The sequence below is a fragment of the Cryptomeria japonica genome, chromosome 3, assembly GCF_030272615.1.
Source record: "Cryptomeria japonica chromosome 3, Sugi_1.0, whole genome shotgun sequence".
Taxonomy (NCBI): domain Eukaryota; kingdom Viridiplantae; phylum Streptophyta; class Pinopsida; order Cupressales; family Cupressaceae; genus Cryptomeria; species Cryptomeria japonica.
Window position 1 is genome coordinate 40,253,553 of NC_081407.1, and position 13,871 is coordinate 40,267,423.

At 32.8% G+C, this 13,871-nt stretch overlaps 1 long non-coding RNA gene across 1 annotated transcript; it reads right to left on the minus strand.

The window, feature by feature from the left end:
- Positions 1-841: 841 nt before the first annotated feature.
- On the minus strand, positions 842-12,020 carry LOC131033364 (uncharacterized). The gene is made up of 2 exons (XR_009103601.2): positions 11,504-12,020; positions 842-1,683 (listed from the first exon to the last, which is right to left on the minus strand). It is a non-coding gene; the product is annotated as an uncharacterized LOC131033364 (long non-coding RNA).
- Positions 12,021-13,871: the final 1,851 nt, after the last annotated feature.

Consider the following 13,871-nt stretch of genomic DNA (forward strand, 5'->3'; position numbering starts at 1 on the left):
AGAAAACATGATATCATTGTATAAATGTTAATCATTAGGATCCAAGTTTGAAATATAGATCTAATATGTAGCTTCTCGATATCTCTAAAACGAGTTAGGTACTCCTTTTTGTGCATATGTATTTTCATTCTAACTATAATGTTTGACTTATTCATGTTTTAGTTATCATTAATTAGTTTTAACATAAGAATGCATACATGTATATATGTTTATATGGTCATATATAAAAATTTATACATACACATGATATAACTTCTTCAATAAATATTTGCATATTCTTTTAAATGGATAAATGTTTACTATTTCTGTTACAAGTCTACATGCTTAATTTAGTTGCAATTGCATTGGAAAGGAACATATAAGCACTTGTGTTCATTATACATAGATTCATATTTGCATTGGAAATTATCAATTACTTACATAATCATATCAGGATATCATCGTAGGTGAATATTACATTGGTGTGAACATGAACATTGTGGAAGAAATAATTAAATTCTAGCAACTGCACCACAACTTGATTATAACCATGCAAGCCTAATGGTATTGCGCATATTAGATCTTAGTTTGTAAGAAAGAACACATGTAGAAACACATTTTCACTAGTGCATCTGGAAACTTAGATACCATGGAAAATAGGCTCTAAACTTACACTACAATGTTAAATTCAAAAAGAAAGGTTCCGTTTTTGCAAGGGAATAATTAATTAACCAAAAATGTACTATGTAGTTGCTCACTTACAGATGGAGATGTCAACCAAACAAAATACGTTCATTGTACAAAATCTACGGTTTCAAACGCACCAAAAAAAGTGCACAAATAGTAGTGCCAATCCAAAACAGAAGGAAACAGTTCTCTAAAGTCAGAGAAAAGATTTTTTTATAAATAAAATAATTTGTAAAAAATGTTTCCAAACACACTACAAAAATAATCTACAACATAGTTTTGTTTGCTGTTGTGTGTGCTCTCTCTGGAGCTGCTGCGTATGCTCTTTCTAGAGCTACTGCTGGTCTACAAATGTTTTCTAAAGCTGCTGCTGTAGGTTGTAACTCTTCTCTGTTCTTCTGAATTGTTCTGCTAGCTGCTTCTCTATTCTTCCCTTTTTGGTTTTTCACCCACCAACAATAACTTTGCCCCAAAAATTCTTTGTTGTTAAAAATTAATCCCAATCTGTCCGTTGAAAATTGGGCCTCCAAAAATAAATGAAGATCGGTGAAAGCGGCAGAATGGAATATATCCAAATCCAAGAGATCAAACTTCACATATATGGAAACAAACTGGGAAAATTCTCAAGTGCCTATTTTTATATGCACAATTGTCTAATTTAAAAACTTTTGCAACTTGTTGAACATATCTTTTCCCAAAATGTACATTGGTTTTTTTTCTAGCAGCATACATTTGAAGTATCAGCTGTTCATTATGGCTCGTTCTTTGCTCATAGTTCACAAAAGAGTCCCTTATTTTTCCAAGAGATCCTTGAAGATTGAGGCATCTCAATTTTTGTGTTCCTCCAAATTGATAAATAATGAATTGATGAAACATGGTGTGAGCATGCGTGGTTTACACATGAGAACATAAATAGAAGGCACCTCAACAACTCTTAATTGAACCTTTGACGATCTAATAAAACATTGTAAGTCGCATCATCTCAAAACAGCAGAAATTAGGATGTCTAAGCTTGCCCTGCAAAAATAAACAAATATAAGTCAAGGAAAACTTGATTTTAAAAATGAAACATGCCACAGCAAAAGTTGAACATCAAGAAAAATACAGAACTAGTAGATAACCACAAAAGGCAGCATTATGTAAGTTAGAAAATGTATGTCAAAGGAGGGTAACTTGCTACAAGACCTGCATCCTAATCTTGCAATAAGCTATTGTTTAAATATGGATGCAATCTCAGTAAATGATTTATTGCAAACAACCACACAAAGAAGCAGCGAGGGATGCAATTCTCCAAAGAAAAATTAAGGTATAAGATCACAATCGAAGCATGGGTGCAATCCTTATTTAATTGAGGGAGACCTTATAAGTTATAACCTAATAAAAACTTTGTAATTAGATCCAATTAAGTGTCTAATGAATTTTGGTTGTGTTCAGATCTGCAGATATTTTAACAGGGTCTTGTAGATTTTACAGAAGATTTTTCAAATTCTGTATAGGCTTGACAATGTAGAAATATTAAAATCATGAAACTTTCAGTCCATAGTGTTTGTTAGTCAATATTTTTGGATTTGACTTGATCCAGGGTATGATAACCAGAGAAGAGAAAATGGATCATGGAGTTTGATCAGAAAACGTTGGTGATTAAAATTATACAGTCAAATCCAGTAATATTGGCTAACTAATGTAGCAATGTGGAAATCTAGAAATCTGCAGGAAAACGAAGAGCATAGCTTCTAAATTCTTCTATGATTCTCATTTCGTCAATTTTCAAGCAATGATTTGGGGAGCTTTCACTAGTAGTGAGCAATGTACAGGACTACGATAGGCTTGATACTTCACACTCAGACAATTTTGCTTTTACTATTGTGTTAAAATCCACAATTTGATTTACAATTGGATCGTATGCATGACTGGCAGATTGGATACTTTTCGACCGAGGCAACTTTGCTGTTTGCTATTGTGTTAAAATCTGCACAATTAATCTCGTTTGATCTGCAGTTTTACATAGCAGTTTATTGTGGACTATTTTAGCTGGACCCTATTGGGCTTATGAAAATCAAGAAGCGGAAATTTAGGACACCTTGCAAGCATAATTATTAATGACAAAAAATATGACTTCTAGATCGAACTCAATTTTCAGATAGATAATAGAACAAAAGCTTGAGGACTAAAACTGAATTCTCGATTATTTGTGGTTGATTTTCACAATCATTTCGATTTGATTTTCTGCACTTAATATTTGTTTATTAAATTTGTATTTGTGAGTTATTAAGCATTTGTTTTTCATTTATACTTTAATATTGAAATTTAAAATGATGTGAATCCAGTATTGTGTTATCTCATTAAGATATAGATGAGCTAATTGAAAGGCTGATTGGAACAAAAATGATTTTACAAATACAGTCTCACTTTCGCTATGGATTCTATTGCAATAGGGCTGTATAATTTGAATTTGGCTTTCCATACTTAAGTTATTTATTATTATTATTTTTGTATGAGTGAATAAATAAACAATGAACTTTTAAATGAGGGAATAGTAATGTGAATCTAATGTGGTGCTATCTTATTGAGATATACACTAGTATATCTATATTTAAAAAATATATGTAAAATATGTCGAGAGATATCTTATAATAGAAGAGAATCATCTGTAAAAACCAAGAAAACAAATCTATTAAAGTCCTGCATGCAAAAAGCTCTAGAGACAAGTGGCGAGGGTTCTATTTTATTTGGGGTAATAAAATAATACCTCCACAAAAGCTGAAACATGGCATATTTCATGCATTTACCTGTCATTTGCATGTTAAATTGTTTCAAAAATAATTTTTTGTTTACGGACATGTCGTTGTAGATACCTCGTGACATAAAAATTGAAAATTTGGTTTCAGAACCATATTTTGTAATGGGAATGATCTGACAAAAGCAATCTTATTTATTCTATCGATGCTACAGTCATTGAAAAAGGTTGTTTATTGTAAATGCTTGTGATGATAATTAATGAGGACACACTTCATGATTAAATGTTTGTTTTGTATGTATCTTGTTGAAAATTAATGGTATGGCAGTCAACAATTGGCATTCAATTATATGACGTTGTCTTTTTTTAATATTTCAGATAAATATTTTCTTTTCTACGACAATCGTAGTAACTTCTTTTCTTATGAGATGTAATCTAACATTATTAAACATGATGTCAACATTCTGTGAAATCGACAAACTTTTTGTATATCCACAACATTGGTTGACCTTCATTGTTTTTCCAAATGTTCAACACCTACAAATTTATATTTATAAATCTCGATTCATTTGATTTCTGCAAGGGGCAAGCAATACTGAGTATTTGAAAAATGTTGACCACCAGTATGACCTTCTATGATGACTAGTTTTATGTTTCAGGATGTTTACTTTTAACAGGTTCAACCAATGAAGTAATAGTCTGCAAAAAATCGTGATTATACCTAATTAATCCTGAATCCTAGAGCTAGTTGATTTATTCTCTGAAAAAATCCCGATTCATGAAAAAATTGTTGACCAAGCATCGACCCAATTTTCAAAGATTTTTTACTTTTAAATCACGTTAAAATCATGTTTAAAACCCCCAAAATGGCAAAAAAGTGAAAAAGATCATTTTAAAGACTTGCAAAACCCTAGAAAAACCAAAGTTACCCCGAGTTTCCGGGACGGGGACGGCAGGGGATGGCGGGACGCGTTTCCGAGACGGCAAAATTTTTTGCCAAATTTGGGGATGGCGAGGGACGGCAAAGGGGACGGCTATATAAAATATAGGAAAAATTTAAAATATATAGGAAAATTTCAAAATTCTAAATGTTCATATGAAAACATGGATAAAGCATGCATACATACATTATATTCATATGAAAACAATAAAACATGGATATAGCATGTGTATGATACTATGAAAAGTTGAAAACATTTTAGAATGTAAATTCTGAACATACAACATTGTTAATACTCAATAGACAATATGCAATTATGCATTCATAAATCAGAATTTCAATTCATTCACATTGTCAATATGCATATCAATAGACTCGGAGGTTAAATTTTCCCTACTTCGATCAACGCAGTTTCCCCCCATATTTTTCAACGGGGGTTTGGGGGTAGCGCCCCCAAGGTGGGGTCAAGGGGCAATGCCCCTTGCGCGCTCCCTGTCGCGATACAAGGCAGGGTTGAGGCCAAAAAAACTTATACTTTAATAAAGGCGTTGGGTGTTATTTTTCTATTGACTCGCTGAGTTTGGCGATTTTCTAATCTCTATGTCAAAATGCCCAAAGGCTACACTGCTGCCATATAGTTTCATTGTCAAAATTATGAATTAAATTAATAAATAATAAATTTAATTAATGTTATCCTTTAATTTTTTTAATTTTTAATAACAATTTGAATTAATAAGGGGCCTATATTAGAAAATTTAAATAAAACATTGAAAATACAACTTTTTTAATTTTTTAAATATTTTTTAAGGGCCTTAGAATGGGGGACGTCTGGCCGTCCCCAGGACGGATTGGGGACGTCCCAGCTGTCCCCAGCCGTCCCCGAGACGAACAGACGTCCCCTAGAGCTAGGGCAGGCGTCCCCCCGTTTCGGGGACGTCCCCTCAAAAAATAGGGCAATTTGGGGACGGGGGGAAACGTCCCCTGGCCATCCCCAAGTCCCCGAAACGTCCCCGGGATGGGGACGGGGGTTTTCAAGTCGGGGACGCGTCCTCGGGTAACTCTGCGTGTGAAATTACTGAATTGCTTAGAAATAGGGTTGGTCTGAGACAAAATCAGAGTCAATGTGAAATCAATGTTGAAAAAGTTTGTTATTTTGTCCATTTTTGGGGGGTTCATCATTCCCCACACTTCACTTGTTCAAACCCATGAGCTCAACGATCCAACAAAGGTAGAAAGCCCACGAGCTCAATGGCCTAGTAGGGGTTTGAATTTTTGAACCTTGGTGGCTACCTCACCAATGGACTAATGGAGTTTTTCTACCACAACACTAAACATTCAAAGACATATTTACTATATGTAGATATAGATATATGATTTTTAATTTTTAATTGATATAGTTAATTTTTGCTCAAACAAAGACATACAATTCATTATGTGAGCAATATATCTAAAGTGTTCCACGAAATAAATCTAAATGACAACAAACAAGCTTACAGAGTTGTAATAAAAGAGCCTCCAACACACAATCATTAAAATGTGTCTCTACCTAAAATAGTAGTTGCAAGCTAGGCATTGCCAAAACTAGTGGCTTGCTAATCTTTTACTTTAGCTAAACAAATGCCTTTTGTTAAATTCTACCCCATATAAAAGACTTACCAATTGCCATCAGGGAATATAAAGCATTGCAATTATGGAATATGATTTGATAAGCTTTCTCAAATATTGAACTACCCCTAGAAAACTCCTTGCCTCAATCACAATGAAAGTCTTGGATCACTTCAAAATGGCTTCCACTTTTACTAAATTCCTAACGATTGTTGGATCTCTGTCTGATAAATTTTGATCTCAGCTACTTCATAGACTTAGCTAATCTTTGATCTCAGACTAAGCCAACTATTTGGTGTATTTGGTGACTGCCCTTTTAAAAAGTTAAATAAATATTTGCCTACGTAATCAGCAATATGAATATAAACAACAAAAATCTATTTTCTACAATTCACAGGTTAAACTCCTTGTCTCAATCACAATGAAAGTCTTGGATCACTTCAAAATGGCTTCCACTTTTACTAAATTCCTAACAATAGTTGGATCTCTGTCTAATAAATTTTGTTCTCAGCTACTTCATAGACTTACCTAATACCCCTAGAAAACTCCTTGCCTCAATCACAATGAAAGTCTTGGATCACTTCAAAATGAATTCCACTTTTACTAAATTCCTAACAATGGTTGGATCTCAGTCTAAAAAAATTTGATCTTAGCTACTTCATAGACTTAGCTAATCTTTGATCTCAGACTTAGACATCAATTTGATGTATTTGGTGAATCCCCTCTTAAAAAGTTAACTGATTATTTGCCTATGTAATCAGTAATACGAATATAAACAACAAAAAATTATTTTCTACAATTCATAGGTTAAACTCTATTTTATTTGCTCTTTATATCTCTATGCTATGGAAATGCCTTTAAGTTATTTAAAAAAATAGTTTTTCTCTCTTTTTTTACAATTTTTTATGTTTCTTTTAATCCGATTTTTTTTCCATTTTTTGCCAATTTTTTCCCGATTTTTTCAAAAAATCTTATACTTTTGGTTTGCCAATTTTTTCCCTAAACAATTTTTTCTATTATGGATTCAACAATGATTCAAGACACATCAAGCAAGCATGCAATATGCCTAGTTTGTCATAAATGATGAAAAAACTGATGTAAGCAGATAGTGCAATGTGAAGATATGGATTACTCTTGGATTATGCAGATGATTGTATGCCTGAAGGCTGAAATTAGTGCTCAATAAATAAATCTTAAGGCCTGACTATAGGAAACCCAAATCATGACAGTTCTTGCCTACCTTTAATCAGTTAGCATTAAAGGTTAGTGAGGTACTATTGCATTCATATGTTAGATAAGTAATCATAATTTCTGAGGCTTAAATATTGGTATCCTAACTTTTAGTTATTTTTAATTGGTGATATGGGGATTTTTAGTTTGATCCAAGTCAGGCGAAGTTACAAATGGGGAACCTCATTTCTAGCATGGACACACCGTATTATGCCCTAGTAGTTAAAAACTTAGTATTTAATATGGACAGATATAATATAAAACAGACAAATGGGCATCACAGTTTCAGTGAAATAATGGAACAGAAGCTGGCCATTCTAGTTCAACTACCAGACAACCATACATGTTTAAGGTTAATATACAAAATCTGAACAAGCATCAATTGTGTAATCCTTGGCTATTATTATACCGAGAGGCATCTACAATGACATCAAAATGTTCGTAAACAAAAATTCAATTTTGAAACAATTTGACATGCAAATTACGGGTAAATGCATGAAATATGCCATCTTTTGGTTTTGTGGAGGTGTTATTTTATTACTCCAAATAAAATATAACCCTCACCACTTGTCTCCAACTATATGAAACTGTTACATTCAAATGATAGTGGAAGAGTGTCATAATATTTAAAAGGGAACAATCAATAAAATCAAGTAGCAATCGTCAGATTCCCTTCTATTATAAAATATCTCTCGGCACCTATATTTTTTAAATATAGATATACTAGTATTACAACATTCAAAAGCAGAAGTATCTGAGTTCAAAGTCAACAAAGATATGATACACTGTTAATGACAGGCTTAATTAAGATTAGGATTCACATAGTAACCCTCCCTGAGGAAGGTGGTTGAGACATGATACACTGTTAATGACTAGGAGAGTCCAAGTAAACTAGCTTCCTTCATTCGATTCGTCTCAACATCAATTTTACATCGTACTTTCAGTAAAAGAGATTCAATTTGAACTTGGTTTCATATATAACAGTGAATGCAAACCACATTGCCATATTTTCAGATCTTGATCAGACATCAAATGTACTCAAATCATTGAAAACTGGATTATTACATAATGATGGCTTCAATGTTTACGCTTTAGCTTTCAGTTTCCAACTTGGAAGCATTCCAGATACTTCAGTAAAGGTTTACCACTAAAACAGTTTTAAATTATGAACAGAGTAATGTTTCTTTGTTTACAGTCTCCTAGTCTCCTACTTCGAAAAGTATGATTGCCGGCTATTAATTCACCGTGCAACCTTTATAGTCTTCTACTAGAATAAGACATAAGGAGGTGCCAAACAATTCTTTTCCATTTCGAATTCATCTGTGCAACCTTTATAGTTTTCTACTAGAATAAGGCATAAAGAGGTGCCTAACAAGCCGTGGAATTTTGTTTCTTTTCCAATTCGGATTCATCTATGCAAGACAAATATTACAAAACATTGCCCTGAAGTTCTTTCTTTCTACTAAAATAATGCCATCATTTAGTGATGACTAGACTTTGGTGAGTCAGAGTTGGCTTCAGATTTGTTAAATCTGTGACAAACATCCTACTAAGCTCTCAGCTTTTTAGCAATTTAGAAAATGTCTTAACATAGACACGAGCACAAGACATTATCATTATGATAATCCAATTCCAATACCTAGAAATTAGTAACAATTAGAGCAATTACATATGAATCAGATCTCATAACCTTTTTTGTCGGTAGTTAGCGCTTTTAATGCTTTTCATCAAGGCTTCATGCTATGGTTACTTCCTGTCAAAACAACCCAGGATCCAAACAAGGCAGTTCTGTTCCCAACCCCAATTAATGTAGCAGTTTCAATAAGGCATTGTAAGGGTAGACAGGTCCCCTCTTGAACAGGGCCTTATAAGCCTCCCATAAATAAACAAAATCCTTAAAAAGGATTAGCATCCAAATCTCAATTGCTAGGATTGGAAATAGACAAAATCAACATTGTTTCTAGAAGCAAGGTCAGTTGGTAAGTCCATGATAATAAAACTAGATACCTGTATGAAGCTACTCTAAGAAAATAACAAACTTCTTTTCTGAGGAACTACATGGCCACTAAACTATTTCTCTTGAAAAGGTTTCACTGTGCTCTCAATGGACAAGATTCTGAAAATAGGTAACCTTGCTTATTTCTCAAAGCAAGGTCATCAGGTGATTCCAAGATCATAAAACCAAAAAGCACAAAACCCCACTCTGAGAGAGAACTTTTCCTTAACCCAAGAAATACAGAGCTGTTAAACTGATTAATAGAAATTCTTGAGGAGGTAATGGCAAAAATTTTCAAAATGGTTGACATCCACCGCATGGAAATAGATTTATCTGGATGATCCCTCTATAGTTTATAGCATAGACAGGTTACAAGAACACAAATATGTTGTTTAGCAATTTAGAAATATGTCTTTACGTAGATAAGACTGCAAAACATGTCATTATTGCTACTTATAGATCAGTCTCAATACCCAGAAATCACCTATAGGCTATAGCTATATAATCCTGAGAGTGATATACTCTTCTCCAACAGGTTGTATTTCTAACGTTTTTGGTCCTACAATCCTATGATGTTTGCCTTTGTTCCATCCTCTTTTGAGCCATTTCATAGAGATCCTCAGAAGACTATGAGTGCTTCCCACTGAAGAGCTTCCAGCCAATTCTCAACAGTCAAGATTCTCAAATATGGTAACTATCATCCTTATTAGGACTTTAAGGTGTTTTTACAATAATGAGACCCAAGATAACTGAAAATAAACATACTCTTAAAAGTATAATTGAGAAACCCTTTTGTGATCCCATGTTCAATTATTGAATCGTTTCAAGGAAATTATTGAAAACCTCCACCTAAATGGGCAGTGGTCAAGATTCTCAAAAATGGGTCATTTCCTCCAAGATTCCCAAATTATGAAGTTACAAACCCCTACGTTCAAGAGATTGCAATGTGATGGTAATGGGATTTGCTCATAAGAGTGTGACATATGTTCAAATCTCCCACATCACATTAGGCAAGGCGAAAACTTTAGGTCAGATTCAAGCATGAACCATTTATGGAAACATGAGGTTGCGGGTATTGATTGCGTGTACATTCAAGCAATGACCCATTTTATACATTTTTTCAGAATGAACTCCAAGCTTAGGCTACTTGCCAAGATTCTCAAAATGGGTATCATCTTCCTCATAGAAGTAGGGTTGTCTGGTGATTCCCTTCCAATAAAACTAAAGAGCCTACACTATCCATTCTGACAATAAAAATAAAACCTCTTTTTTGGTGACTTCCTTCATACAGAACGTTTATATTATGAACCCAGATTAGTGACAGTCATACTCGGAAACCATCTCAAATAACCTGAAGCTTTTCACAATTGACAATGGCCAAGATTCTCAAAATGGGTATCATCTTCCTCATAGAAGTAGGGTTGTCTGGTGATTCCCTTCCAATAAAACTAAAGAACCTTCACTATCCATTCTGAAAATAAAGAATAACCCATCCTTTTTGGTGACTTCCTTACTAGAGAACTTTTATATTATTAACCCAGATAAGTGTCACATTAAAGGAGAAACTAGTGACAGTCATAATCAGAAACCATCCCAGATAACCTATCGATCTTATTCAGTCAACTTTCTTTCTTGAAGACAGAATTTCTATCCAAGGGGTTGAGGTGAAATGATTCTGGGCAAAATGACCCATAGTAAAGACGGTTCTTAACTTCACCAGACAAGTGGCAAAGATAGGTTACAATGTAACTATTACAGAATACATTTGAGAATGACACACTTTTATAAATTTCAAGAATCTGGTCCAAGCTTATTGGACACAGCCTTCTCATAAACTAACCCAAAAATTACCATGACAACAAAAATAACAATATACAGAATCGAAACCCTACACCAAACCCTCTCCGAGACCATAAAGAAACACTTATTTTGAGGAAAAATCTGACTATTAAACGGCATATCATTAATACAGATCGCACAGATGCATTCCAGTAAAGAACAAAGAGCATAGATATTCTGAAAAGGAACATTCAAAATAATCGTCTCATACATTCAACTTTTTCTTGCATAGACAATTTTTACAAAAAATCAATGAAATTCTACAATTACAGATGATAACTCCTCATCTTGAAAAACTGCATGAATATTTAACAGCTAAAACATTGACAGATATTATACTTTCATCGCAAAAGAGAACAGGAAATATAACAATCTTCAAAACAAAGGAGGGAAGATAAAGTAGTCCAATCTTTTTCCCTAAACGTTTTCTCTTAAATAGAGGAAAACCCACTACGATAAAAAGAAAATGAGATCAGTTTCCATTACTCACCATAAATAGAGATCCTGTAAGCCCCTCAATAGGTTACAAAACCATTGCAGACAGCTAAATGGCAAATTTCATTGAATCTAAAACACTTCCCTCAGTCTGAATGAAAGCTCTTCTAAAGCTCTAGAGACAACATCCACCGATAAAAAAGCAATCCTCATGAGATCCACTATAAACCCCCAGTCAGCCATTCAAAACATTTCTTTCAACTGCCATTCATATTGTCTGTTGATGTAATACAAATATTACCTGTATATATGTTTTTGACAAATCTTTAAATAGATAAGAATTCCAGCAAAGCTGACCGAAAGGATTGTGAATACCAAGTCAGATCCATGTCAGATGAGAATTCCAACAGGGTCGCGAATGACAACTAATCGGAGACGGCTGATTAGATTATTTAAATCGACTACAGAAGAATTTGAAAATCTTTTATAAAATGACTAGAAATATCCAATTTGCTGATATGGATTCGTTCTTTCCAGGATTTTGATTTTCAACGAGTATAAAAGCAATACAATTGCCAGCGTGATCGTTTGGTTTTAAATAAAAAACAAAGCAGAAACAAATCTATATAGTTTTATAATGTTTTTTTATTTTTATTTTTTAATGAGAATTTTGAATTTAGTGTAATTGTCATTAAAATCATTTTCTTAACTCATCATCTTTTCCATTTTTTTTTATGTTTCTCTAATTTTAATATGTGAGTCAATGTCACAATGTTATGGTCTTCTATGATTGTTTTAGTTATAAAATTATCTATGTATATTTTTATTTAAGCATATTCTATTTGTACATGACTACTTTGTTTGCAAACATAGATTTTTTCACCACTTGTAACATTGTCTCTTGATGTTGATATATATTTGAACAGTTATTATATGTTATATGTTAACATAATGGTCTGTTATATATTTGAATAATTATACAAGGTTCATTATAAAGATGTGATTTTATATAAAAGTTTTGGATTTTTATTTATTTTTTACATTTGAATCTATAAGCTAGCAATGTAAGGTAGTTTAGATTCTCTAATGACTAAATAATTTGTAATCATTCATTTGCCAATGAAATGATAAAATGTTAGAAGAAGGTAAGGATTCCAAAGCCTTACAATAAAATAAAATAAAAGGATTTTGAATTCTAACTCAATCGACTTAAACATCATGCTTTAAGGATAAAACAAAAATAATTCCAAATAACTGAAAAAGATGAGTAAAATTATAATAGTAAGATCAATAGAATATGAATTTGACAAGGAATGTGCAAAAACATAACAATATTATCTAAAAAATAGAAATATATGAATATATGAACACATTTAATTTAATTTCCATGCTTAAAGATTATAAATTACTCTTAAATTGAAAAAATTGAGAAAAGTTTATTTTATTTCTTTATAACAATACAAAAATGTATAAAATTTTAGTTATGCTATTATGCGGAAGTTATTTCTCTTTGAAATAAAAAATAACAATAACCCTACTTTAAAATAGAGAAAAAAATTAAGTATTGGTGAACTTGGTGAAAATCTTTATACTCTTAGAGACTTTGTGCTTTGCAAGCTCCCCTAAGAGAATAATCCTTACAATCATTTGAATCTCTTGTAGAATAATAGTGGTTTTCTTGTGTAGACTGTAAATTTGGCTACTATGCTGGCAAGTTTCTCAAAGATGTCTTTTTTTTAATAATCTAGGAGGCGTCCTTGTGACCCAGCCTAGCCAAAGGCTTAGTTGGGTGCTCGACTGGTTCCCTTGGGGTTGAAAACAACTGCTCGAAAGCCACCATCATTGGGTAAATTCGACGAGACTGAAACCTTCAACCTACATGGGAAGAACTCAAAGATGTTATTGATAAATTTATTCGTAATCCCCATGGTTTTGTTAGAAATACCAATATCCAGGTGCACTTGTTTTAAAAAAAATTAAAAATAGGCATTGTAGGTATCATTGTTCTTCTTATACTTCTTCTTTTCCTTTTTATCTCCAGACTTTTTGGAAACCTTCTTTTCATCTTTGCCATTCTTCTTTTTGTAGCATAAGATTTCTCAGTTCTAGGATTTTTCTCTATAATGGAATTCTTCTTTGTCTTAAGTGATGACATCAATAAGCATTACAAAAATTATAGAGTCAAATAATAATAATGTTAAAATTATAATTAAAACTAGTTTTTCACCAAATTTAAAATTAAACAATTAACCCCTTACAAATTCACACTCCTCTTTGGCCCTTGCTTTAGTGTGTTTTCTCCTATGTCATTTCAAGCTTATTTGGGTTCTACCCTATTTTAAATCTCAAGGCACTTTATCCACTTAAATTTTGTAAATCCAAATTTAAATTCTTGATCCAATATTAGGGCCCTATTATCTCAC